The 27,561-nt window shown below is 35.6% G+C and overlaps 1 protein-coding gene across 2 annotated transcripts in view; it reads left to right on the top strand.

The window, feature by feature from the left end:
- Positions 1-2,029: 2,029 nt before the first annotated feature.
- LOC131048836 (sm-like protein LSM7) overlaps positions 2,030-27,561 on the top strand; it is a 115,662-nt gene continuing 90,130 nt past the window's right edge. The window contains exons 1-2 of one of the 2 annotated variants that reach the window (XM_057982910.2): positions 2,036-2,222; positions 2,792-2,877. The gene's annotated coding sequence lies outside the window, so the exon portion shown is untranslated. Of the gene's footprint in view, positions 2,223-2,791; positions 2,878-27,561 lie in introns of both variants that reach the window. The other variant, XM_057982911.2, reaches the window with a different exon arrangement.

The raw sequence follows: 27,561 nt of genomic DNA, 5'->3' as shown, positions 1-27,561 counted from the left end.
ATACAAATGGCATGACTTTAGAGCATATTTAGCTATTAGTTGCTTTTTACAACTAGTTATGCTTTTTTGCTATAATTCACTTAGGAGTGCTTATTTTAGTTGTGCACCTAATTTAGCTTTTGTGCATTTAGTTTAGCTAGAGTTGAGCTTTATTGAGCTCCTCATGTTTGCACTTTAGTTCTCCTAAATTTAGCTTTGTGCTTTCTTTATAGGCACTTCATTATACAATTATAACTCATGTAATTTTGTATTCTTTGATTTTGAATAATATAGCATCTATTTATGCAACTCTCATTTGTGGAAGGTGTTTTTGTTTGTTGTTTGATCTTGCAGGCTTGCATTGTAATATTTTGTGTTGCAAAATTCAACATGATATTAGAGCTTTGAAACTTCAATAATCACAAATGTCATTCAAGGAGGCAACATAATAACAATGTACTTTTATGATGATGTATAAAATATTTTATATGTCACTCAAGTCATTGATTGAATTGACAAAAAAAACAAAACAAAAAAAAAACTGATTTCTGCAATCACTATTCCCAACATGAATCAATATAGAGAAATATATATGACATTTTTTAAATGATTAAATATAAAAGTAATTATAGGCTAGAGAATTGTTGCTCAATAAAAAGATTGTACAATGATTGGTTGAAATAATAAAAAAATCAAATGCAATGAATGCTGCCTATGACGAGAACTAATAAGCATTACAACTCTTTTATTCAGATTTTTAGTGGGTGCACACATTTACATGTACATGTGATTACTACCCACATAACTCGGGGACGCATCCTCGGGCTAAAATCCCTCGTCCCTGTATCAGAGACGTTTTGAGGACTTGGGGACGTCCCCCCGCCATCTCCAAAATTGCAAAATTTGTGGAAAACGTCTCAAAAACTTGGGGATAGCGGTGATTCTCAAAGGGGACATCCCCTAGACGATTGGGGATGCCCGTGACGTCCCCTAGCCGTCACAGGAACAACCAACCGTCCCCCTTTTCCCAACTCATTTAAAAATTAAAAAAAAAGGCTAAAATGCTTTAAAAAAACTTATTCTTTTTCTTTTTGTGGTCTCCACACCTCAACAATAGTACATTTATGAGGGATTAACTGTATTTTGAGAGTGAAATATTGATGGTTGCCATTTTTGTTTAGCTTGTTTCAATAAATAAGTTATTACATATTCAAATCTATTGGTTGTCCACATTTTGAAAGGCATGTTGCATTATATTTACAAATTAAACATTTAATGAATTTCTGGGAGGTAATTTTCATTGATATAAAAGGTAAACAGGTCTAAATCATAGCCAAAAGCACTCAGAAATATGAATAGTAGCTTGGTAATGAGTTTCACAAGCACCTAAAGCTTGGTAGTGCATAAAGAAGCGGTTGTAGGTCATAATAGTAATGGAATACTATCAAAATAGCTTCTAAAAACAATAAACCACATGCAAACAAGTGTTGGCATATTAACAATGAATTTTGAACACAAATGTGACATGTTAAGGTTCTATAATGTACATATACATGCTTTATCCATGTTTCATATGAATATAAAGTATATATACACGTTTTATCTATTTTTCATATAAACGTTTAAAATTTTCTTATATATTTTAAATTTTTCCCATATTTTATATAACCATCTTTTTTGCCGTCCCTGACAAAAAAATATTTTGTCGCTGGAAAACTCATTCCGCCGTCCCAAAAACTCGGGGTAGCATAGATTACTACTTATCCTACACCACGAGTCACAAAGCCAAACACATAACAAATGGTGTACCTTGTTTACTATTTTGGAAGTTTAAATTCTTATGATTTAAATAAAATATAAAATATATTTTAAATTTTTCCTATATTTTATATAACCATCTTTTTTGCCGTCCCTAACAAAATAGTATTTTGTCGTCCATAAAACTCATTCCATCCTCCCGAAAAGTCGAAAAGTTGGGGTAGCATAAATTACTACTTATCCTACACCGTGAGACACAAAGCCAAACACATAACAAATGGCGTACCTTGTTTACTATTTTGGAAGTTTAAATTCGTATGATTTAAATAAAATATGAAAAATAAAGAAAATAACATCTCTGTGAGAGGGGCGGGAGGCGTATATGTGTCCTGTAATCGGGATTTAGCTTTTCAAAATCTGCTTCTAAAGAACTTGAGCTTTTTCGACGAAGTTAACATCATCTGTTGCTTGGGGACTATTAACATGTAGGTGATACTTTTCTTAAAGTTGCAGGTTTTACTGTATGTTTTGCCCATTTGACGAATGTTTGCTTGCTCCACTTTTCAGATTTTCTTTAAATCAATTAAAAAGTAGATGAGAACGATATTTGCCAAGAAAAATGTTTTTTTAGCTTTGGTTTGTTTTCGTGATATTTACTCGTAGATTTTTGGCCTGGTGTCCAAGGCTATGTATTTCTTTTCCTAATTTTTGGTTTAAAAGCAAAATATACAAAATTTCAGGATGAGAAACATGTTAGGGTTCTATTTCACAGATGTTTCAGTAATCATCAGAATTTTTATATTAAGAGGATTTTAAGCTTTGTTTTACTATGAATATATTATAATTTGTTTTTGACTCTACCCAATATGTAGTCATTACTTGAGAATAAACGTTTTTATTTCGGTTAATTTATGGGAGGAAGCCATTTGATGAAGTTTTGGATGCCATTGAAATTAGAGGGTGCTTGTCGCTTGATGTTAGGAGATTTTCACCTGGTGATAGGGTTTAGGTTTAGGATTTATAAGTATTTTACACTTGGTTTACGTATTTCCAGATTCTGCCAGAGATTAGAACTCATGACATGTTGAAGGGCAACGGATTCCACCTCATTACTGTGAGTTGAAGGAGACCCTCTTTAAGGTATGACTTTAGAACCTGAGTTTTTGTTTTTAATGGAAGTGAAATATTGTGATACCATATGACCGATGCAATTTTTTGGCTCTTGTTAAAATATAAATTATTCTTTTATTATGTTTAGTCAATTGTTTGCTCTAGTACATCTGTTCTAAGGATTAATTCTTTCTATAGATGTGCTAGATCCTAACAATGTGGTCACATTAGCTACTCTCCAATGCCTGCAGTTTGCCTTATATAAGAATGGGAAAAATATTTCAAGAAGAAAACATAGTTTTATGGTTCTAGGTTTACTCTTCAAAATTCCTATGTCATGGAAGAGTTGAGACGCCTTATCAGAATGCTGTAAGATGCAGAATTGACAACGAGTTCAAGCACTGTCTTTTTATCGGAAGTCCCCTCACAGCATTTTCTAAGTTCACACCTTGTCTCAACATTGGAGCGAAGATGAGGCTTTATCTTCTCCATTTTCTTACGTAGATAATTTGTATTTTTAATTCTTCCATATTAACGGAGCTAATCAAGGAATGTATTGCAGGTGACTATATCTGGCTTACATTTTCTTCTGTCACAGCCCTTTGAGAAGTGTTATTGTAGGTGATGAAATCAGGCTTACATTTTTTCTCTTCATAATTAGCCAAATAGATAAAAAATAATAGTGTGCGGTAAGGAAAAGTGTTACCGTATATGTTAGAAAAGCAACTCTCAACTTTGGAAGCAGCTATAGTTATGTTGCATGGAGTGAATATGTGCATTTCACAAAACTGGTTGATATTGATGCCCTGCAAAAATGGCACAAGATTAGTCTATGATCAAATAACACAAAAACACACAAAACATTAGTGTTAGTCAATTGAAAACTAATTTAAAAAGGCATACCAAAAGAGAGACTACAAGCATGCAAGCATATTTAACTATCAAAGCAAACATGATGAGGCATCTCCAAATACCTCCTAACATACTCTTAGTTCCTTCTCCCTTGTTCCTCTCCTCTCCAAGTTCCAAAATAGTGTAGCTCTCAGCAGTTTTTTGCACTATGGATGCTTATGGAGGATTGAGATTTAATATTAAGCTTCAAATATGAAATGAAAAGCTAAATACTATGCTATTGATGCTAAAATGATTGATTTTACCAAAAAGACAAGATTTTAGTTATGTTATGCTAAATGCTCTCTAAAAATGTCTATAGCCTAAATGCATACAAGTTTTCAGGATCTGGATTATGAAGGAATGGGCTCTATTTATAGGAAAAATGGAGCAATGGATGGCCAGGATTGAAAGGTTTAATCAAGGGTCAAGCTTGAAAGTTGGGGATCCATGTGCACAATTTTCACCAATGAAATGGTGACAAGTGTCAACATAAGATTGGGTTGAGAGAAGAGGTTGGAGGCATTAAAGGCTTGAGAAGACCTCATGGTTATCTAGAAGGTAAGGGTCAAGCCTAAATTAGGATTACCCACTGGATTAGGAGTTAATGCAAGGATAAACCTTTGTGCAAATGATTAAGAGATAATCATGGTCAAAGCATTAAAGGCTTGATGAGACCCTTGGGTTGGGTAGAGGTTGAGTCAAAACAAATGTTTTAACCATGTGGGAGGGTTTGAGGTAACCATTAATGGTTATTGGAGACTTTGGGGATTAAGTGGTTGAAGGTTGAAAGCCTTCAATGGTTATCAAAGACTTTGAGCCATTTAGTGGTTGAAGGTTGGAAGCTTTCAAAGGTTATCCAAGACTTTGAGACATTTAGTGGTTGAAGGTTGAAAGCCTTTAATGGTTATCAAAGACTTTTAGGCTTTGAGAAGTGACTCCATTTTGCTTAGGAATGTGACAATAATTAGGGGATGGATTAAGTTAATTAGGAAGAGGTTAGAAGAATCTAGAAGGGGATTAGATTTTGCAAGTGGATTTGGTGGGTGAGGGAAAATAGGATTTTATTAAAATAAAAATTCATTTATTTCAATAAATGTGTGCAAGTTGTATTTGGATAAATATTCAAATAAATATTAATTTATTTAAATGAGAAAAAGGAAGATAAAGCATTAAAATGCTTGAAGACTTTGAGGGGAACCATTAAAGGCTTGAAGACTTTAAGGAAAACCATTAAAGTCTTAAGAAGACTATAGAAGGAAGCCATCAAGTTTGAAGACTTTAAAGCCATCAAGTTTGAATACTTTAAGGGAAACCATTAAAGGTTTCAAGTGGGTGAGGATAAATAGGATTTTAAATAAATAATTTATTTAAAATAGTTGTGCAACTTGCTTTTGTAGGAAAATACAAGTGGGTGGAGGATAAAGGTGATTTAAATAAATTATTTATTTAAAATAATTGTGCAACTTGCTTTTGTAGGAAAATACAAGTGGGTGGAGGATAAAGGTGATTTAAATAAATGATTTATTTATTTAAATGTGAGAGGTGGGATTTTGGGGGATTTAAATAAATATTAATTTATTTAAATGTGAGAGAAGATTTAATTAAACAAATATGATTTATTTATTTAATTAATGGTCTGAATTTGGTTAAGTGAATTAAATCAAATAAATTGAATAATTTATTTAATTAATAGGAGAAGAGGGTTAAGATGAATTAATTAAATATTAATTTAATTAATTATTAATTGATGGTTAAATAATCAAATAAATACTAAGTATTCATTTAATTAAGTGGACAGATTTATGTGACTACAGATATTAATCTTTGCTTCCTAAGAATAGTTAACAATTCACTAATAAAGTCCATGGATATTTATTCTCGAGGCTTGCAGGGAACTAAAAGTAGCTGGTACAAACCAAGCTTTGTATTATAAGTTTTCAATTGACTGCACAGGAAACATCCTTAGATAAAATATTGCACATGTTTTAGTATATGAGGCCCATAGAAATATCTTTTTAAATGCTACAAAGTCTTTGATGTTCCAAAATAACCTTCATATGATGGGAAGTGTGCCTCTAAAAGAGTGTGAATTGAGTTGAAACTGTTTGAACATGAAGCTGATTTAATTTGTACATAAAACCATCTTGTAATGAATGATCAAGAAATGGCATTTGATTTACTTATGTAGGTTACTAAAAAGAGGTAACAACCTATCTGAAGCATGGATATGAAGAGTAAAGAAACTTCCAATCTTTAGATGCAACAAATTTGCAATTGAGATATTGCAAAATATTTGGAGAAGTTCTTATCAACTTATCGAATCATTATTGAAATTGTTGAATTATAAGTCCACTCTTAGGGACATTGCTTTTGAATTTTGGATTGTGAATTTATAAACATGAGAGATTTGTGATCAGTATGAAGGATTGTGTCCTTACCAAGCCCATATTTTCAGTGTTGAAGTCTGTGTGGTTGTTTCTGTTGTAGGCAAGTGTTTTTGAATGGTATGTGATTGGGTGACCTCCCTCCTTAAGAACAATGCCTTTGGCATATCTGGATGCATTTGACACTATCTCAAAGGGATAATGCAAATTGGGAAGAACAAGCTCCGGGCTGTAGCAAAGGGCATCATTGAGCTTTTAAACTACTTAAGTTATTTTTGCAATTTATAGAAAATGCTTCTGATTGGATAGTCAGTAAACTGGTATGACAGTGTGAGAGAAACATCAGTAGAATATTTTATGTGAAAATTCATGCTATACAATGAAATTTTATGGGCAACATTGGATGGAATTAACTAGTCCTTAAGGGCTTTGACCTTTGGTAGATTTGCATATTTACCATTGTGACCAATAACTAGACCTAAATACGGATTGGAAGTTTAGCCAAGGACTGATTTTTTCATTCTGGTTTTTATGTTGCCTCAGAAGATCAACTCCAATTTGAAAATGTTGACATGGCCCTCCTAGCTGCTACTATAAATCAATGTATAATCATAGTATGTTTTTATGAATTTCCCTAAATATGAGTGAAATACAGGCTCTGCTATTCTCATTTGTGTTATTGTATTAGTAAGACCAAAAAACATGGCAAGCCACTCATTCATAAAGTTCAGAGTCTATTTAGAAAGTTACTATTCCTGACATATGAAGCTTTTGTACTTTCTTAATGTTAGCTTGAAGTTAGATTAATCTTGTATAAATTATTGCCCCTATTAATTAGATTTGAAATCAACATATCTTGGGCAGTGGATATTGATCAGTCATGGTCATCTTGTTCAGTGCTTTGTAATATGTGCAGGATATTCATTCATTTTATTCTTTCTTAGGCACAACTAATGCTAGAGCCACAAGGGGAAGTGTTTGCAACCTTTTTGCTATATTTGCACTTTCAATAAGTGTGGTATGATATAAATGAAAATTAGGGACCGAAGAACCTCAAATAAATCAATGCTATGTTGAATGGATCTGAATCGGAGGCAGTCTTTTAGGATATTCAGAAACATATAAAGATGCATCAATGCTAACCCAAATACTTGAAGGGGCAAATTCCCTTTGTTGTCTTCTAGTGGTTGGTAGGAAGCATAGAGTGATAAATACAAGTTGATTCTCACTGGTTTCAGTGCCTCCCTTCCAGCTGAAGAAAAGGAGAAGCAAGTCTGTATACTTTCTACTGAATTGTGTACGTGTTGTACCAACCCTCATGAATGGTATGCCGATCATATTACTAAGGACACTGAAAGATTAACTTAAAACAGTTGAGTGGAGCAATGACAGATTGAACTGTGTTTTAAAGTTTTTAAAGGGTTCGATGGCAATGGCTTTACATTGCCTTCCTACTGCCATTGTATTCCCAATATCTGTGAACCAACCCAAGTGTAGCATTTTGCCCATGTGTTAAATATCAATTGGATAATTGTTTAAACTTTACTTCAAACTAGGAATTTGCAATGTACATCCAGTCACACAGAATGCCTATCACATAACCTATATTAACAGAATTGAAATTAAGGAAATAACAATCTAACTAATGGGGTTGGTATCGCTTTTTCTTGTGAAGGAGGGGATACTGCTTCCTTGATTTCTTAAAAAGTTAAAATCACCAAGGCTCCATTAGGAGAAAACACCAACCACCTACATTTTTTTACACATGTAATAAGCTTCTGCCTTTGAATTAATTTTGCAATCATAATTACAATGGGGGAAAGATTGATTGATTTTTCCCTTTTTCTTGGAGCCATCCCCCCTTTCTGCTTTGTTTATGCACAACCATTTGTTGGTTATCACACACCTAATTTTTATAAGCGACCATTCACTTATTAATTAGGGCTATTTATTCTCTTTGTTAGTCTTACTAAGGATAACTAGAGAATTCTTTTTGATTTCATACTTAATATTTATAATGACATCCACACTCACAAATTATTATCAATATTTATTATATAACGAATGACAAAGTATAAAACTTGCGAACTATGGGCATGATAGAATACTGATAAACCATTATGTTTCTTGTCAAGTTGATTTGATACTCCATATAATTATCAATAATCTTTTTCATGCCTTCGTTACATTTCTGTAGGTATTTGCACAAGGAAAACTAAGAACAACTAAGGTATTTGGAATGTCTTGCAATTGCAACAAATTTGTATGATATAGACTTATATTGAAGGAGATATTCTTAGTCTATCTCATGCTGATTCATAAACTACTGAGGGTATTTCTTGTTGATGTATAGCTTCAGTCGGACTCCTCAGGGCCGACTTAGCCATTAAATGTGTGAATGGCTATCAATTTTATAATGTGTATGTGTATTTATATTGAACACGCTACCCTTGCATAATAAAAAGATGTGTTAATTAAATGTAACCAACTTAACAAAATGACGTGATTGTTATTAAGGAAGATGACTCTAGAGGGAGATGTGTTGGTTGACATATCCAATGCGCGGGTTTATAGTTCGATCCTCTTCACACTTCCAAGACATCGATTATTCGTTAAAAGGCAGATCAGATATTATACATGCAGATCGATTCAACTGTAATCCTTCAGCAGTGAGAAAACATATAAGCAGATTGTGTTCACTCAGTCATACACAAGCAGATTGTAGAGCACATTCCTCAGCAGATTGAGTATATCATCTTCAGCAAATTATCTCCAGCAGTTCGGATTATTCTTCTACATATCGTGATTGATGTTCAACAGATTGTTAACTGGTCTGCAAGTCGTCATCTTCATACAAGGCATATAGAATCGATATTGCATTGATTGATTCTAGATTGAATTAGCTTATTGTATAGCTTCAAGTGTGAAGCCTTTGAAAAGACATTTGCTAATATTACAAGAGATTAATTGCTGGGTTTTTCACCTTCAAGAGGAAGGTTTTCCCAGGATATATTCTGTGCATTTGTGTTTAATTTACTGTCTATCTAATCTGATCATAAAACTTAACATTTCTTAGGTTAGTCACCAATTTTGGAATTCAAAATAGAGTAAATTATGACAGCAACAATTTATTAAATTACTTGCAGAAGATCAGATTGCAATTAGAAACAAGAAATCAGAGAATACTACCATGAAAAATGGGGACACAAGAATAAAGTCCCTTGTGGGTAAAATCTCTACCAAATCCGAGTCACACTCATTTGAGTACTCCAAAATAGCATCAATAAGATTGATCTCAGGCCATATGTCTTGTAAGAGCTCTCATGAACAACTAAAAATATAAAACTCTCACCAAAATGGATTTGCGATTCTCTAATGAACTCACTACTGTATTGTGGTTAAAATTAAGTCAGTTAAGCTCACATTTAGCTCTCATCACAACATATAGAAGATGCTACAAACTCATGTGTCTCAATTTGACCTCAAGCATGATGTTTATGAATTCCCAAGCATGAAGGAAGCTAAATTGATCCCCAAGGAGGGAGAGGAGGACCAAAAACAAGAATCTAGATTGCCAAAAAATAAAAATGCTCACATCTTTGCAAAATGAGTTCACCGCTTTCTTTAGACTGGTGAGCATGTGTTCATTTCTTCCATGATGAAGTGGCCGATTCATTAGCCTTCCATCTTTTTGAAATTGCGCAAATTTTCAAGAGAAATCCAAATGTGCAATCATATTTAACCTTTGATTCCATCGAAACGTTGATTTTACCTCTACAAGACAATTGCATTTATGAGGCCAACAACCAAACCAAACCCAAAATGATATCTCCTTTACTAAAGAATGTTCCAAGATGTCTAGTATCATCTCCAATCTTCCCAAGCATCAAAGAAGTGGGCCATTGTCTAGAAACATGCCATGAAGCACAAAATTGGATCTATTCTTGGATTACACCTCACTAGCTAGGGAGATTTTAGTCCCAAAAGCTAAGGACTCAAAGGATGAGGATGGAAGAATCCCTTAACAAGCTACACATATGCCACTTCAACTTACACCACAATAGCCAACCAAAACTTAGTGCTCTTTTGCCTCCAAATGCCTGAATGATACAAAGAAAGATTGCTTGAACAATGAGTAACATTTACAATATTGTAATTCTCCATGGTTACAATCTGTGTGTTGGCATTCATCTTCCCATGAAGATTTCAAAATCATAAAAGACTATTCTTCACCATGAAGCTTCTACCATTTTTGATGAGAAGGTGTTTGTTCCCTCTCTTATAGAAAATTGCCTTTTAGCCATCCTAATATGAGCTGCCCAATACAACACAATAAATAGCTATATGTTCAACATCTACCACAACCTCATCATTGAACCTAGAACCAACGGAAAAGTTTATCTTACGTTGCCTATTAATTGGCATCTTTCCACCTTTAATCCAAAGCAAAACATAGGGTTTAGGTATTGAAAAGTTTATCTTACGTTGCCTATTAATTGGCATCTTTCCACCTTTAATCCAAAGCAAAACATAGGGTTTAGGTATTGAAAAGTTTGAAGGCCTATTTGATTTGTTAAAATTTGTGCAATTTAGTTTAATTTGTGAGCAAGTATCAACAAAAAGATATAAAATATATTGTCCAAGGGGTTGAGCTTAACTAGTTAAAACATTGGGTTCTCACTGTGGAGACCCAAGTTCAATTCCCAATAGGGACATCTGAAGTGGAATTCTAAGCTGTGACTCTTGGCCTTCCATAGAATGGGGAAGGTCTTGGGGTCAATCTAATCAAACATAATAATAATAATAATTCAAAGATATGTAATGGGGATGGGGGCCCCTACTGTGTCCCCACTGGTTCATAGCTCCAGTCAAAAGCTATTTAGGCTTCGGCCAATTACCGATAAAAAAAAAAAAAAGATATAAAATATACTTGGGGTGGACCTTGGGTAAAGCCTAAGCCATCTTGGCATAGAATGAGGATCTGTTTCATCATTTCAAGGTGCAGGGACCTTTTGTTTGATGCTTGGTTACAGATTAATCTTAATTGCACAAAGTTGAAAGGATTGGTATCATTTCGGTGTCTCCTAAAGGGGCAATGATTTTAAAAGTAGTTGATTGTGAGGCGCAAGTGAAGGATGCAACCTTCATGGCCATTATCCTCGTACAATCCATTGAGATAGTGGGCCTTGAGAATGTTGTCTAAGTCATAATAGACAATGCTAATAATTTCACCGTAGTTAGTTCAATAGTGGAGGGTGGGCATATTTTTTGGACACAATGTGTTGTCCACTTCCTGAATTTGATACTGCAAAATATTGGCACAAAATCAAGTTGGTCAAAAAAATCTAAATGGAAGTCAAAGAGATTCAAATGTTTGTAGCAAATCGTATATGTTACAAGCCATCTTTAGGACACTCTCCAACTTGGAGCTGTTGAAGCTAATTTTATTTTTTAGTATATTTTTAAAGATCTTGATGCCATATGCTTTTCAATTTGTTTTATTTGTAACATCCTGTTACATTGCTAAGATTCAATACACATGACACATTTGTATTGAGATGAGTTGTAAAGGTGTGAGATCCATTGAGTGTCAGAGTCATCAACACTAATTGGTGTGTATGGAGGCAATCAAATGTAGAGAGAGCCCAAAAAGTCAAAGTTTTGATCCTAGATGATGAGGTATGGGCTGATGGAATATGTGTTACAGTTTCATTGAGCCCATCATGAGTATGATTAGGTGTGCTGATATGGATCAACCATGTTTGGGTGAAATTTATTATGGTATTGACTCCACACTCGAAAACATAAGGAAACCATGATACAAGTCAAGGAGCAGGACCCAACGAAATTTATTTGTCGAAAGAGTGGAAAAGGCCATTGCTGACTATTGGAATCAAATAACAATACCCATCCATCTTCTAGCATTTTCTTTGTCCTCAAAACCTTATAGCCTAGAGATACTTTCCTTGTTGAGGAAGGTGGCACCATATAGAGATGAATAGTTCGTTATTAGCTGCAAGACTGCATTCAGAAGAATATTCCTAAATGTAGATATATAGAGTCTTTTTCATAATATTAAGCAGCAAACTAGGGTGCTGAACCCTTTAAACACAAAAGGCTCCAAGGGCAGACAAAATCGGTCAACAGGGCATTAACAACACACTAACAATGCATAAAGATCAAAGTTTTTATCAAAAACAGAAGCTAAACAGAAAAACACAGAGTTAGCCAACTTACTGCCCCCAATCTTCAATAAGAAATTTGAAGAGTTACCTATTTTTGCTCGAGCTGGCTCCTTTATCTCCTCCATGTTTTTTGAGTTCCATTTCTTGTTGCGTACAGAGTCGTCTCCAACCCATGCATTACTTTCAAACTGAATCGCGAGGTTTGTGCTCTTTGAGACAAGTGCAAAAAAGAAACTCATAAATGGTGGTACATACATGGCCAAGGCTCTATTTATTTGTAGCCTCTTACAATCAAAATTCTATTTCAAGTATGTATTATTTAATTTTTAACTTCCTTGCTTTTCTGTGCTACTCTATATTATAATTTATGTTTTATAATTGTAAATGTTGCGTGCAATTTCAAAAGGTCGTGAGTTCTTGTAAGACTAGTGTATATGATCCTAGGACCAGTAGAATAATACTTTATATTTGTATTTCCTAGATACATGAGGAGCTAAACAATCATTTAGAAGATGAATTAAATAGTCATTTTCACATTGATAAATATCTACATTTTTATTGAATGGAATAAGCGTAATATTTTTTTGGCTGCCATTTCTTGTCTATTTTCATTTGTCAATCTTTTCTACATTTCATTCCTGTATTTGACATTTATCTCAAAACTTTTTCTAATTGAGAAGGATGAAGAAGTGCACATTTATGTTATGAGTTTTTTTAGCATATTCATTCTTATTTTGAATGCGCATTCTTTTTGCAAGGATTTCAATGTGCAATTTCTAATTATATTGTGGAGAAAAGCATTTTAGTATTTGTTGTGACGTATTCACACATCGCCCCATTGCGAATGGGGACCCCTGCTTTTCGCTTTCTAGGATTAGTCCTCTTAGCTTAGTTCTAGGTTAGTGTTGAGTCTTTCGCTATGAACCTTTGCATTGAAGAGGTATAGTGGGTCAAGAGGTCAAAAGTTGATCAAGTTTGTCTCTTTAAGATGAACCGAGGTTTGACACTTCTTTTACCCAACCAAGATTTTATCACTTCCACTTCTCCCAACACTGCTCGTGGGTGCCCAGGCCCGATCACTCTCATTTCCATTCCTCGCCTTCGCCATCACCATTCCACCCTTTCATCCTTTCGTCTCTCTCTTCATTCCATAACCCTCCATCTTAACGGCTTCCCACTTCCCCTTTCCTACCATCACCATTTCACCCTACCCTTTCCACTTCCGTATCCCTTACTTTCTATCTCTCTTTATCTTTTATCACCTTCACCTAACATACTCATCTACTACCCTTCACCTACATTTAGTCCTACCACTACACCCTCACCTCCCTTCACTTAACTTAAACCTACCCTTCCATCTTACACCCTCACCTCCCTTCACTAACTTCCTTTCCACCTTACCCCTATCCCTATTCTATCCTAACATCTCTCTTCCCCTCATACCTTCTATCTCACACTCCCTTTAGCCTACCATCCACACTAACGTCCTTTCCCCCTTTATTCCCCTAAAATCACCTATTCTAACCCACATCCCATAAGTCTCACTTCCTTTATTTCCCTAAGCTTACCTCTACCCCTACCCCTAACCTTCTTACCCATCTATCCCACCTTTCCTTCCCCTAGTCTAAACCTCATCCCATTATAACCTACACCCCTCTACCCTTTCATTACCCCCTCATACCTCCCATTACATTTTACTCCCTAACCTTCCCTAACTCCATCCACTACCTCTTATACCTCCTAACCCGACGCCTCTCCTACTTCCATCATTTATATCCCTTATGTCCCCCTTTCCTCCAACATCCCATTTCCCCTCTTTCTCCACGTAGCAGCTTCCCTTACCACTTCCCTCACATTCCTCTCATCACCTTTTTGGGCCCCACTTTAAACTCAAAATGGAGAATTGAATTAACTTTTTATTAAAGACTCTTGTTGGGACCCACCGAGCTTTAGCCTAGGGATTTTAAGTGTTTTTAATTACCATGCCACATATTGCTTGGGCCCCACAAATCTTAAATGGAGATTTTAAAAGCTTGTTTTAAGGCATGGTATTTCCTTTGACTTCCTTTACCACCGTAGCCTTGATTGGGCCCCACCAAACTCTAAGGTAAAGGGAAAAGGTTTTTGAGACATTTTTTATTTTTATTTGTTTTAAAGGAAAGCAGCCACCTCATCATTTTATTTGGCTCCTAATATTCCCAACACATGCCACGATGAAACACAATGTAAGGTGTGGCACTTAGGAAATAAACAAGATGGCCTCTGAAGTGGAAGATGTGTCACATAAACAAAATATTGGGGGGGATTTAAATTCAAAATCAAATCATAAGAAGAGCAGGGCAGGCCCGAATATGATCTACAGCAGAAGAGCATAAAACTCTCAATTTGAACAAGGCAGAGATAAAGGTAGTTAACTTCCATCATGGGGGAAAGGTGAATCAGACTTATTTTGAAGGTAATATCAATCATGTTGATGCGAATTTCACCAAGTGTCATCTTTAAGGGTCCAATCTGATGGAAGGTGAAGAATATTAGATTTCAAGACAGTAGTACTGAGAGAGAATTCATTTCCAGATTGATAAAGCTAATAATGTTGTTAAGTTTTGCTTGATTCTTCTTAATTGAAATTGTCTTTTTTTACTTTCAGGTGAAAAAATAAAAGACTCGGGAAAATCAGAGCAAATCAAACCTAAATTAATTCAGGAAGTAGGATTCAAAAGGAGCAGACCTAATTAGATGCAAGCCATCATAATCATCCAACACTAAATTTACAATCAGACCTGATTTGAGGTCAATTTCTGCTTGAGATGAAGCAAAATTAACTTGTTTGAAGCCTAGTTCTGTGCTTAATTCAAGGTTGAGGCAGAAGGATCTTAATTTGAATAACGAAGAGCAGATTGGGGGTATTTCTACAGACCTGGTCCATATTAGATTCAGGTTGGATTTCATCAATCTGAAAGTGACAGATTTATGGGAAAAGGAAACCTGAATTTTACAAGGAAGAAGTGAATTCAACACAATCTAGGACAATTTCATTAAGCACAATTGCTTGGGCAAATGACGACAAAATCACTGGTTTTCCTGAGACTTGAGCGTGTAAAATTGGAGAAAATTGGAGACCCTGGGCTAGATTATCAAATTTCGCTCATGTCCCTTCCAAGGGTACAGGAGCGAATTCTCTTTAGGCTCCCTTTGCCCCCCTATTTGGATCAAAGACTTCACTTTAAGGCTTTGTTTGATACGAATTCCATTCATTTCCCTTTGAGGAGCAAGGTCATGAGGTTTAGACGTGAAGATTTGAAGAAAGAGATGAGAATTTGAGCTAGAGCATCAAATTCGCTCCTGACCCTTCCAAAGGTACAGGAGCGAATTCTTCTTAGGCTCTCTTTGTGCTTCTAATTTGGATGGAAATCTCACTTGGAAATCTCACTTTAGAGTGTTGATTGGAGAGGAATCAAATTGAACTTACCTTTGGGGACGAATTTAAACAAGCTTGAACTTAGAAATTTGGAGAAGAAGCTAAGACAAGCATAAAATTCGCTCCTGACCCTTCCAAAGGTACAGGAGCCAATTTTCTTAAAAACACCTTCTTGCTCCTTACTTGGACCCAAACTCATGCCTTCAAGGCTTGATTGAAAGAAACTTGAGTTATGCGTGCCTTTAAAAGAGAATTCAAACCAAATTGAACGATGAAGTATGGAGAATTTGAGCAGCATTGTCAATTTCGCTCTTGACCCTTCCAAAGGTATAGGAGCGAATTTTACTAGACCTCCCCTCTTCCTTCTCATTTGGATCAAATTCATGCTTTTAGGCCTTGAGTGAAGGGGAGGTGATTCTTTTATGCCTTTGAAGTACATTGAAATGAAGTTGAATGGCAAAAGGTTAAGGATTTGAGCTATCAAGCAAAATTCGCTCCTGACCCTTCCAAAGGTATAGGAGCGAATTTTCCTAAGGGTCCCATACCTCTCTAAGGTACACAAGCGAAATCTCTTGGAAGGACCTCCTATCTCACCTAAAACACTAAGAAGATCTTGTTTTAAGCAAAGTTTGCAAAGTTGGGAGCAGATTGACTTGAGCACGATGAGAAGAGAATTTCAAAAATCAAGTCTAAGGCAAAGTGATAGGAATGAAGCGTGAATTGAGTCAAGAGGAAGAAATTCGCTCATGTACCTTCCAAAGGTACAGGAGCGAAATCTCTTGAAGAAGAATGTTTAGTTAATCAAGATATCAAGACAAGCCTTCTTGAAGGTAATTTAAGCCTTTGTTGCAGCATGAGCCTTCTAATGATAATGAAAATTGAGTATGTGAGTGAGAAAACTAAGATCAGCCCTTAGTTCGCTCAGGTACCTTCCAAAGGTACAGGAGCGAAATGCATTGAGGATGAGTAATATGCTAATGATGGTGTGTTGTAAGTCTTCTTCATGGTGGTTTCAAGTGTTCAAGCATCCTAAACTTCATGCAGATCGTGAGAACTAAGCTTGCCTTCATCAAATATTGATGAAAATTTGACTTATATCCTAGCTCGCGCATGTCCCTCTCTAAGGTACCAAGGCGAAATTCTATTAAAGGCAATTGAATTATGGTAAAAAACCGAAAAGATCAAGAGAAGACTAAGTGCAAGTCAACCTAGAAACATTTGATGCATTAATAAACCAATCTCACTTTGGCGGCAAAAGCAAATTCAAATTTTTTAAAGAGAAGTCGACCAGCTAAAGGGAAATACAATTGATTTATTCATCCAAACAAAGTTGGCTTTCATCAAAGAAGTGCATTCTCCCATAAAAGCGCCTATATAAGGGAGGTTGATTCTTAAATTATTCATCATTCATTTCAAACATTCTTCTTCAAAGAGTGAAATCCTTCAGCAGTTAAGAAGCAAATTCCAAATTTGTCAACAATCTTCACAAGCCGAATTCGACAAGAGAGAATTTGAGGAGCAACTGAATTCATCAAGGTGAATTTCAAAAGCAGATTTCATTAGACAGATTGGTGATTGAGGAGGCAAATTTCAGGTCTTATAGAGATCAGTCACTTTAAGGCGCAGAGTACATCCTAACAACGGTAAAATTCAATAAAGGAAGGACTGAATTCATCATAGCAAGAGCAAATTTGCTCAAGAAAAGGACAATCTCCCCTAAACCTGCACCTATCAGACCTGCAAATCACATAAAATCAGAGATTGTATAAGCTATATATCATGTGTTTGATGTTCATTTGTTTGTTTTGCAGCAGGAAAAGAAAGAAATCAGAAAGACCAGGTTGGAGGAAGATCGGAACGAGGATCTCAAGAAGAATATTTCAACATCAAGGTCAAAGGAAGACCTCTTCAAGAGGATCTCATAGGCAAACACAAGAGAGCCAAGGAAGGGTACATCGTTCATCAAGTATATCAAGGACGATGGAGGATCAATAAAAGTCATCACAGAGGAAGTACCAAACAAGGTGGCATCCCAGTCACTTTTCCTCTAGTCAGATAGGTCCACATCAGCATGTCCAGATTCAATGTACCTGACTCATCAGTGATAACACAAACTTCGAGGCACCTACCCCTGTTTCCTATTGGTTCTAATGCATTGAATGTAATTTTCTCATTGGCTAAAAGGTTTTGTTGTAACAAACCCTAATTAGGGTTTTCATCTTGTAATCCTATCCATTCATCCTAAATCAATCTAAGCCATTGAAATGTAAAGGGCTCTCTATATAAAGCCCTGGCTCTTCATTTGTAAAAGTTAGTAGTCAGAAAATAGTTAGGAGTTAGCAAAAGAGAGATAGTCAATAATTAGTAGCTCAATAGTAGATAGCATTTTAGAGTAGAGTAGAAAGAGAAGGCAAAGATTGTTGCCAAGAGATTGTTGCAAAAGACATGTAAACTTCATTGAAGGAATGGTGAATTCTATGTGTCGATTCTACAATTTGCATGGTCTCTATACTTCTCAAATTTAATTTCATGTTATTAGATGAATGGAAGAAATTTGTATGATCAATGGTGAAATTTGTATATCCATACTACTAGCGGTTTGTTGATTGCAAACTTGCCTTGCGTAGTCAATTGGAATCATTTAACTTAAGCTTAACTTCAATTATCGCTTCTTCATTGATATGCATCAACCTGACGGTGTCTATGCTTGTAGTGTTGATCTGAACATCATAAAGCTTTCCTCAGAAGATCACACTAATCTTGTGAAGATGGTCTTAGGATGTCAAAGCAAGACTTAGTTAGAATTTCATCAAAGGTTATTCATTGCTCCTACATTCTTAGCATCAGAATTAGATCCTTTCCTTGCCCTCATCCTTTTCCTTTTTTTTTCAAAATCTAGACTAGTGAAATCCTATGTTCTAGCAATATTCAAAGCAAATCAGACGTTCAAGTCATCAAGTGTAAGTCCCCTTGTGATTCCAGCAAAATCACATCATACCACAAAGAGCTTATCCACACGTAGAGATCCTACAACAAAGAACCTTGAAGTCATCCCAATTGATCCTTTTTGCGACATCTTCAGCATTCGGAGACTTTATTCAAGAGAGGATAAGATACCTCTGGGTATTTTATTCTGTGTTTGGTCGTGTACAAAATACACATCAATAGTATTCTATTAAGGTGCATATTTTTTCAAGAGCTTGGAATTTTGGTAATCGTCCCATGCATAGGGTTTTATTTCATCCTTCATTTTTTTGCAGATCATTCAGCTCATTTTAAAATAAATTAAAATAAATACCTTTCCATTCCCATTTGTGTACCCTTTGAAATACCCTACTCACTAGCCATGTGCTTCCTTGCAATCTCCCTTTCCATTGACTTTTTTTGTGCCTAATTTTCTTCTGGCACTTGACAGACGACAACCACGTTACTTTGCAAAAGAAGCATGCTTCTTTCTGCGTTGTGATGACTTCTCTAAAAAACAAGAGCAAATGGAAGAAGCCTTTGCACCCATATTCTCTAGTAAGGACAACTAGGGAGAAATCATTTTGTTTTTATTAAAACAAATTTACTTTGCATGCCTAGCACATACTTGCATCCTCCATTTTCCCACTAAGCACATAAATAAACAACTTACATTAGTTTGTGTTTTGACATACATAAATAAACAACTTACATTAGTTTGTGTTTTGACATATTGAAATGTGGGAAAATGGGGTCTAGCCTAAGAATGCAAACTAGGAATGATTTCCAAACTCTTTCATTGGGCAACAACCAATTAGGCTTAACTTCAGTCCTTTAGGAGAGCTAAGTACTGTGACTGATTGTTCACTTTTGAATGTTGATTGATTGGATAATGATTTCGCAATACCAGGAAATTGACAAGAATCAGTATAAATAGATAGATACAAAAATGAAAGTCAATTCATAAGCACAAAACTGGAAATGAGGCGCAGAGAGGAACCTCTGTTTGAAATCTAGGCCTAAAATAGGACTATGGAACTAGGTGCCATGGTCTAGACAAGTGTCCGGGTGCAAATAGGTGTTAGATCTAGTCTCAAGAGTCTTCAAACTGTGTTCCCTCCAAATTTCAGGTCAATTTACTTGGAGTATGGCACTATAGACCAGGGGCGCTAGGCGCCATAGTCTAGGCCTTTTTTGCTAAATTTTCTCAAGTAGCCTCTGTCTCAGTTTTCTGTGTGCTCCTATACCTACAAACTGAGTTTGGAACCTATATTTGAACATGCAAATGCATAAAAGAGGAGGGAAATGATGTTGGGTTGTGTAGGGGCTTGCCTAAGTCAAACCCTAGGTAGGTGTTAACTTCCACTACAACTATGATTGATTTGAAAAGAGAGCTTACTCATGGTAGGGCAGAGGCTAAATTTGAAATGAAATGCTGAATTGAAGTGTTGAAATGAAATGATTATACCTTTGATTGATGATGCAATGCTCTTTAGATAAGTCCTTAAAGTGTTGGTGCAATAGCATGATAAATCATAACAAAATCCATCATGAAAACATACTCAAAGACAACTTCTTGTAGCTTAATGCTCCTTGTACTTGGATATGCTCTTGAATTGAAATGATAGAAATGTTAGATTATGAAAGATAAAGATGATCGAGTGAATTAGAGATGATGCCTTATATAGGGTTCTCAAGGTATTTTTGCATTTAGGTCGACTTCCAATGGTCATATCCAAAAATTGAGACCAAATTCTGCAATGTCAAGGCCAACATGTTAATCCCCCAAAATTTCGGCAAAAGTGTCCCCCACTTTTGCAGGAAGCAAGATATTAGGGCCCCGATATTGGATTTGGACCTAAATTTTGTATCGATGACGATTAAATGTGGAACAAGATGCCTTGAAATAAAAAATAGAATAGGATTCAAGTAAGCTTGAAATGGTACAAGAGAGGGCACACTAAAGCAAGGGCTCATAAAGGAGTGTTAAATTGTAAGGGGTTAAAATTTACAACACTACACATACATTCTCTTTGAGAAGCAATAATGCATGTTAAAAGGGTAAATTTTGAAGTTGAATTGTACAATTTTTGTTTTTATGTCATGGGATTGCACATAGATGTCAAAGACTTGAGTAGTTTTGTTTCGTGGCTTTGAGAAGAATTTGTAGGTACTCAAATATACTTGTGTTTTGCTATCAATCCTTTTGAGTTATTTTCTCACACCTCGACAACTACTTGTGTCTTTTGTTCAACTCTCCTTGATCCTGTTACCCTTGTTGCCATACTATTTATCTTAGTTTGATTTACAAAGATTTTTTTTTAGGAATTTCAATGGGGTTTTCAAATAATTTGTTTTTACATTATAGTTTGAGTGTAACACCTTGCCAAAGATCCCTAGAGGATATGAGAAAAATACATAAATAATACATGGACTTTTTTTTTTTGAAGTAATTAAGTGTGAACATACATAACATAACCAAGAACAATTCTCAAACCTGAAGATTAGGCTATATCTTCGATGATTGACTACGCACAAGCGGAAGGCTGAACACTCGAAACTTCAAATGGACAAGGGGAAAGGCCGTCCAAAACCTAGGACAAGGTCTAAGAGGTGTTTAGGGTCATACAAGACCATCCCCGAAGTTGCAAAGCTCAAATTGACAAATAGGGCAATCGGTAAGAGCTAGGTGTCACGAACGGGCTTCGATGAAACTCTAACTGAAATCAAATGCCCTCGGCACCATCCAAACTCACTCAAAACCTACTCAAGACCCCTCTAAGAGTTCCTTGACATTGCTATGTTTGCAACGCATCCGAAACAGAGTCATTCTGACACCCCTAGCTCCCGAAAACATCTTTGGATCAAACGGCTGAATGCAAGCTCCTGAACTTGAATTAGGTCTGCCAACTGGACATATGCACGCCACGTGGACACTCTCATGATGCGCTAGTGTTCCCCACCTACACTAGTGTACCTAGAATATGCTAGTGTCCTCAGGACTGGTAAACTTGCGTTGTCATCCTTGAGATGTGTGTTTGTTTGGACTAGTGAGCTTCTTGGTTGGATAGTATGACATCTCGAACACCCTGAACCCCTAAGTGAAGTCAAAATAACTGTACGTCTCTTGAATTGAGAGAATTAGGCAAAAAGGTGCGGAAGTGGGACAAGTTGAGTGACACCAAGTCACTGTATTGCTCCTACAAGGGTAGGCGGAGACCGAGTGGACTCATATCGCAACCATTCCACCCATAACACTCAAAACCGATATAAACATACACAAAAGGGTCCAAGGCAACTAGAAACCACAATTAGACTCCATGGAACACTCACTAGGTGGTCTTGGTTGAACCCAAAATAGCTCAACACTCAAATCCACTCTAATTCGGTCAAGAGCCCATGACCATATCAGGAGATGACTATATCAATCTTCGACACTATGCAAATCACATCTATGTTCATTTTAAAGCACCAATTGAAGTGTTCCTAAGATAACCATCGTAATGCATCAAGAATTGAGAGCATACAAGATCATACATTGAGATGGATTCTAACATTGATCCACGCAAATCTACACTAATCCATTTCCATTATGTTTTCGTTACATCATTTTTCACTTGGAGTGTTCTCAATATACAAATAGTCAATGTTTACAAGATCACATCAATAAACATATGGTTTGCTTCATTAAGGAATGCCAGAGTAAGAAGATTATGTGTTGAGGACAAAGATGACTTCTTCAATGCCAAAACCAAAACCAAGTCCACCGGTTCCCAATAGTGGTGTGCATTGCCACCTGACCATGTAGAACCCTTAGGTCCACCCCACCATGCTCGTGGAGATAGTCACAAGGCTCGAACAATCAAACAATACAAGAAAGGGTACAAAAGGCTAACACACACATCATACATGACACATCAAGGCATACAAGAATGCAAAGCAATATCAATGATGGGACTGATACCAAGTCATGATTCCACATAGGGTCACTACTCAAGTCTACATTGGGGTTGGATATTAGAGACCAAGAAGCAAGAGTGTCATCACATAGCTTGAAGGGATGGCTCATGCGGAACCAAGTCCTTTCGTAAAGACAAGGAAACTTGATCATGCCAGATCAATGCCCCATGGACGGCCAGGCCAGGCCTTCCCAATACTTCCTTAGCCTAACGAAGCACTCAAGGCATGCAAAGGGCATACTCAACTATCTTATTAGTGTGTTTACCCCATTGTTTTAATTATGTTTTCACCTGTTAACTCAACTCTCTAATAGGTTACCCTGGCAGCCACTTTGGGTGCCAACCTCCATTGGGAGCAACTCCAACAACTCCCCTAATTGACTCTAATACTCACACTTAAGCTCATATCATTCCCATGAATGAGGAACAATGCATATATAATGTCAATCCCAATGACAAAACTTAAGAATTTGTTGCAAACAACTCATTTGAACACCACTATTCCCAAAATGCTCAAATGGCCTCAATAGCATGGAATTGGATACAAATCGACCCCAATTCGAAAATTACATAAATAAACCTATAATGCCACAATATAATATCATGTGAAAACTCACAAAATCCACTTTTTATTAAACCCCAAATTGAGCCAAAAACCAGTCATGGAGGTCGTCCACCATTGATGGACCTCCAAAAAGATTAAATTTTCAAACTTCTTGAATTGAAATTTTGAGAAAACCCATTGGGCTCTAACTACACAACATCCCAAAAATGTAATCAAAATGTCATTTCACCCATCCAATAAAATTTGGGCAGAGTTTCTCGATATAAACCCATATTTTCAAATTTTGAAAGCATACGATTCAAAAATCATCTAAATGAAGAAATTTAAATTGCAAGAGTGCTTAGATTCATAAAACAAACTATTTGCAACTTACAAAAATCAATTCAATCAAGAAATAAGGGAGAAATTAAAGATCCTACCTCAAAACTTGAGGAAAACTTCGAAGTGAAAATGTACACCAAATAAACCGAGAGAGGATGGAATTTCCAAACAGCTGGTAGGAATCACTAATTAAAATCTTTTAAAACAATGCCCACAATAACCTACCCAAGAAATCTCTCTATCTCACCAATTTGAATTCCACACATAGGGTTTTTGAGCCAAGGAAGAAAAATAGACTAAGTGTTTTAAAAATGAGCTCAATAACAAATTATAAATTGACTTTTTGAGTGAGAAATAAAATAACAATAAAAATTAAATTAAACTTAAAATGCCAATTAGATTGCAAAGGTTCCCCAAAGTAAATCATTTAAATCTCATTAAATCAAATACATATAAGGCATAATACTCATTTAAGTTTTAAATTGCCATTATAGTAATTTAAATATCGTTAATATAAACATTATAATAGCAACAATTTGCAACTGATTGACTATGCACAATCAATCTTTATTGGTCTCACATAATAATGCATTAGGGTAACCGAACGTTACTGAAATAGTAATTGGGGGTGTAATCACATGTAATAAGGGTAATCGTCCAAATTAGGAACGATGGTTAGGGCTGTGTGACATTATTGGTCATTGTGCTGTCTCTTATAACCACCATCGGGGATATGGGCACACTCAAACCTGTGGAGCCAAGTGGAGTTGATGCTCTGTACTTGCATCAACCAAAACATAAAAATACTTGTGCATGCATATATAATATAATATAACAGAAAGCATAAATAATCATTCCCCAATCAGGGTCACATGTCAACATGGTTAGCAACATCATATCTCATCAAGTCAATATAATATCATTAAAACATCATGATGTAACCACATCATAATCAATATAATCCAAAGTATCCTCATGATATAATCCAGACATCATTATATAACGTCATGTGACATCATCATAGAGACATTATGCATATATGATCATCACCAAGACTACAAGTAGAACTTACTATCCACATCAATAGTGATATCACATGAACAAAAGAATGTAACTATAAGCAAGATGCACCACATGGGTTCCTATACAAAAGAATGATATACACATAGTTAGTGTATAGCATATACAAAGTTAATCTTGGATCAAAATAATGAAATGACAATGCAAATGCGGGAGGCATTACATTGAGGATTAAAAATATATTTTGGCATTTGTTTAAAAATATAGTGTGGGGTGGGGTGAATTTAGTACAGTTTTTGTAGTGAGGTAGCTTTAGTCAATATAGTTCTAGTGAGGGTATTTTAAAATTGTGAAAGCGAGAATTCACTTTAGGAGTTCATTTTACGCATTTTAGAATATTTTGGGAGGGGGTACATTTTTTGACTCATTTGATATTTTTAAGCACTAAATTGGTTTTTAAAACATTTTGGTGCAATCAAAAGTCCAAAAATCAAAACAATTGCAAACCGAAACAGATTATAGTGTTTGGTGTACATGATGCCTTTGGTTCACATTTTATGGGTCAATCTGTCATCATTGAATTACTGCATTTAATGAATCTGTCATCATTGAACTACTGCATGTAATGCATAGTTGCAAAAATGACTTTTTGGCTTTTGACCCTATAAATCACTAAGGATAAATAAAGACATTGTCATTTTCATTTTAATTTCCTTTGTATGCCATTTGTTGCTATTGTAAGATGCAAATCTTGACCAAAAGAAAATTTGATTTCTTTCTAAGTAGGTGTCATTGTGTAATGTCTCCATTTGGGATTTACCTTGATTTAGTCCCGAAGCAGCAATTCCAACTTAAAGTGAGAATTGCAATACATTTATACATATAATTTCATCAATTCGGAAGACATTTTTTCTTTGTATTTAACTCATAATGCTATGAATAGTTTAGAAGATAGAACTTATGTTTGTTAGCTTCCTCTGATTTGACAATGTGAGTGTAATGTCCCCTTGCATGCCACCAAGGACAAGATGCTACTGGCTGTAACTTAATGACTGTTCTGATCTAATCTAATCGATGGTGATTCCCTGGATGCTTTTGATTCTTTTCCTTTATATCTCTCAATGTGAGGGAGAGGTCACACCTCTTCATCATGCATGCCCTTTGGTAAGAGACACACCCTTTCACCATTTGGACCCTTTTGAAAGAGTGCAACTCTTTATTATTTCTGCCCTATGAAAGGGACACAACTTTTCACAATCAGATCTGCACCTTCTTACTTAAATCAGGTCTGCACTTCTGATTCCCAAAATTTACCCCCCTCCCAAATGAGGTTCTCTTCTCCCTTTTATATCTCATGTTTGAGGGAGTCACAACTTTTCATTCCATGTCTTTTGACCATTCATTAACTTAATCAAATTTTAATTATATTCTTTTACATTTTAATTTTAATTTTATTTTTATTCTTTTGAATTTTAATTTTTATTATTATTATTTACTGTTAAATTTTATTTCAAAGTGGGGACATTACACATTGAAAGGGCAATTTTTTTTATGTGCTGCCTAAGTGCCATCTACCTCTATGCTGTCATGTGCTCTAATGTCTTTTTCACATATTGTCAAGTTTATCGAAAAGACATGCTTCTTCCTTATATCGATCAGTATATTATAAGAGTGAGCATATTGAGGGGTTTGGTATATTGGTATGGTGATATATAGAAAATAAATGTAATGCCCTAGTTTTTGCCCTGAAATCACAATCCCATGTAAGGAATGAAACAGAGATATCATTTACCAATTAGATCCTGATTGAGATCCCTCAATCATGTTAGATATAAAATCGATCATTCCTACTAGAATTAGGGATATTATCTTAAACATTATTGTAAACTACATAATGTGCACGTGGAATTCAATAATGCTTTCCCAATCAATCCATCCATATTATGGAGCTCCTTGGAGATCATACAGGGAGCCTTGAGCTGTTCCATCAAGCCCGGGAGCATGGAATGACACCCACCATTCGGCTTCGCAGCCCCACTTGGGGTGTCTCTACCTGAATGGATTCCTAGCTACCTGCATCCCTTGTATGTATTTTCTCCACTCTATAATGGGATGGTTCGTTGTTTTAAGTATTAAAGAATCTTACATATATATACTCTATTATGCATAGACATCGTAAAGGCAAGAATGACAACAAATAAACACATATCAGTAGCAATACATTATCTGCTCTGATTCTGCTTATTTTCTGATTATCAATTACTTATTTTCTTTTAATCCCATTGGTGAATCATAATTATCTTATGCATATATATATATTAGATCAGAACTTCTTCCCTTTTCATCCTGTGCCTTATTTTAGAGCAGATGCTTATTCCATTTCCATTTTCATTGATCCTTCCTGGATGATTGTTCAAAAAGGATTCGTCCTTCCTTTTATATCTCTCATATCTCTATGAAGAGATGTATCTCTTTGGAAAGAGATGACCCTTTAAATGGACACGTTTCTTTGTTACTAATGCTGCCTTTAAACTAATGTTACCAGGAGACGGGGGTACTTGGAGACTCCGGAGACTGGTACCGGTACTGGTACGACTAATTTTCAAAAATAGGAGACAGGGGTACTTGGAGACGCTATTTAAAAAAAATATAATTTAATAATTTCCAAAACATATCATGACAGAGAACTTTGAAAAAAAGAACAGTGGTAAACTTTAACATTAACTTTAAAATTGAACAAAAACTGAAATTAAAAGTGCTTATATTGCTGATACAATAGCCCGTCTAAATTGTTTAGTGAAAGTAAGGTAATATAGATGTTGAGCCCACTCAATATTGTCGGCTAAATAGTAAAGGCAATCTCTCTTTAGACTATTACAATGATAAGAAATCAGTCCTCTCAAAAAGTCTACACTATCCATAGATCCAATCACTATAACTTTGCATGGATTTTGTCTTCCTGCAAATCAGTTTCCTTATTAGTCATTTCCCTACGACTTTGCTT

This window comes from Cryptomeria japonica, chromosome 1 (assembly GCF_030272615.1).
Source record: "Cryptomeria japonica chromosome 1, Sugi_1.0, whole genome shotgun sequence".
Lineage (NCBI taxonomy): Eukaryota > Viridiplantae > Streptophyta > Pinopsida > Cupressales > Cupressaceae > Cryptomeria > Cryptomeria japonica.
This window is presented reverse-complemented; position numbering and strand designations above follow the sequence as displayed.